Below are 2500 nucleotides of genomic sequence, written 5' to 3'. Positions count from 1 at the left end.
TTCGTCGGGGTAACCCAAAATGACCTGGAGACGCCGTCGGGAGATCCGGGAAGAGTTTTCTTTTCTGTATAAGCGTTCGAGTTCCCTGGAAACCTCTAGCAGGGAGATAGGGTTTGGAACGCGAAGAGCACCGCAGTTGCGGCGGTGTCCGGATCTTCCCCTCGGACCTTGAAAATCCAGGAGAGGGCCACGTGGAGGTGTCGCGCCGGTTCGTACCCATATCCGCAGCAGGTCTCCAAGGTAAAGAGCCTCTAGTCGATAGATTAATGTAGGTAAGGGAAGTCGGCAAATTGGATCCGTAACTTCGGAATAAGGATTGGCTCTGAGGAGCGGGGCGTGTCGGGCTTGGTCGGGAAGCGAGTCTGGCTGACGTGCCGGGCCTGGGCGAGGTGAACGGCGTTGAACGGATTCGTTCGTTCTCGTCGGGATCCGAGCTCGGTCCCGTGCCTTGGCCTCCCGCGGATCTTCCTTGCTGCGAGGCTTTCGTTGGCGGCTTGCCGTCGTCGATCGTCCTCTTCGGCCGCCATTCAACACTCAGCTCAGAACTGGCACGGACTAGGGGAATCCGACTGTCTAATTAAAACAAAGCATTGCGATGGCCCCCAAGGGTGTTGACGCAATGTGATTTCTGCCCAGTGCTCTGAATGTCAACGTGAAGAAATTCAAAAAAGCGCGGGTAAACGGCGGGAGTAACTATGACTCTCTTAATAATGAAACTAATGGATTTCATTAAGATCTTTATAAAGTGAGTTTCCACTGGTATTCACGACGTGGTAAAGCTTTCAAGGCGTTAATTACAATCTGCTTCCTATTAGCATGGTTGGTCGCCAACAACTGGTGGAGCCAATCTGGCTGACTATCCCCTTTGGTCTCCAGGTGTGCTAAGTCTAAATTGAGCACCATGGCTGCTAGTGCTATTGGCTTGCCCACTAGTGCTTTCAATGAATTCAGCCCAGGAACTTTGAGATCCAATGATGTTAACATTCCTTTCTCCACTCGAGCGACAGCTGAGGGAGCGATGTAGGTGCCATCTCGGTTGATAATCCTAACCACTGTAGACCGTTGAGGTCCGGGATCTGAGTCTGGAGATCCTGAGGATTCTCGAGGAGGACAGCATGGCTCCGACTCTGCAGGAGGGCAACAGACTGCCACGGGTCTTGAGTATGAGATTATTGCAGGAGGTGGAGGTGGAATCGTCTCCTCCCTCACTTGCTTGAGACGGGTTTCCTCAATAGCTCGAACGGTTCCCGCTATCGCTTGAGAAGCGTGAGTAACCTGTGAGGCAAATTCTGACATTTGGGCCTGATGGGCTGATTTTTCGTGAATCAAAGATTTATGAGCGGTGGTCCTCAAAGGATCGGCGGATATTATATCCTCGTTCCATGTGCCAACCCATACCTCCTCGCGGTGGGGACCGGGCAACGTTGCGGGTCGGCAATCCAGCCGCCTCGCAACGGCCAACAGGGCTCTGGCTTCAAACCTCCGGGGGGTTGCCTTCCCGTCGGGGGTTCATTCAGTAGGCCCGATCGAAACGCGAAGTATGACCACTAGCCGGCGGGGGCCTCGGCCCGCCGGCCCTACTGATCCAGTAGATTCCCGCGACTCTTCCCCTTCTCCCGAACCCGCGCCCCAGCAGCGACCTCGGCGAACCCGCGTTGCCGTAAATGCGCCCCCTGCCAGACCACCAGACGGGGCTCGCGCTCTACGGTCACGCCCTCGTATTGAGCAGGCTCCGGTTCCCGAAGTGCCAATTCAACCTTCGGGGGCGGGAGCCTCCTCGGCTCAACAGTCCATTCAGCGCGCAGAACACCAGTGCCTTCATTGCCCCAGGTCCTTCCCAACCGCCATCGGACTCGGACAGCATATGCGTCACCAGCACCGAGAGGCCTACAACGAGGGGATCAACGTTGAGAGAACGAGACGAGCGTGGTGTGATGAGGAGCTCCTCCTTCTGGCTAGAGAAGAGGTTACCGCGGCACGCCGCGGTGTACGCTTCTTGAACCAGCACCTTTTGTCGATTGTCCCTAACAGGACACTCGACTCGATTAAAGGTGCGCGGAAGAGACCGGCGTATCGGCGGCTTGTAGCAAATTTGCTACAAGAGGTTGCCGAAGCCGATGAGTCATCATCCAGCGATGGCTATCTCTCCGCGGAGGAGGTTGCACAAGCTCCTCCCCGTATCACGCCACCCAGAAACAGAACGTCATTACCTAGGCCAGACGGTCAGTCACCCGTGGATATATTTGTGGATCCGGCTCCGCGATTGGCTACCCCTCCATTGATTGAGGTGGTAGCCAATATCCACGGGTGGAACTCAGACGAGTTAGTGCGACTGGCACGCGAACACCTGATGGGTAATGACGTTCTTGCCGGCGTCTCGCGTTGGCTCGAAGTTTCCTTCCCTTCGGGCCCTTCTCTCGGCGTTGATCAGGCTAGAACGACACCAATTAGACCGCGCTGGGTTAATCCTAACCGGAAACAGCGGCGGAGGCAAGAATAT

The 2500-nt window shown here is 55.7% G+C and overlaps 1 pseudogene; it reads left to right on the top strand.

Annotated features, from left to right (window-relative positions):
• The window catches only part of LOC143350726 (large subunit ribosomal RNA), an 8937-nt pseudogene that overhangs the window by 2311 nt on the left and 4126 nt on the right, over positions 1-2500 (top strand).

Source organism: Colletes latitarsis, unplaced genomic scaffold, assembly GCF_051014445.1.
Source record: "Colletes latitarsis isolate SP2378_abdomen unplaced genomic scaffold, iyColLati1 scaffold0025, whole genome shotgun sequence".
Lineage (NCBI taxonomy): Eukaryota > Metazoa > Arthropoda > Insecta > Hymenoptera > Colletidae > Colletes > Colletes latitarsis.
This window is presented reverse-complemented; position numbering and strand designations above follow the sequence as displayed.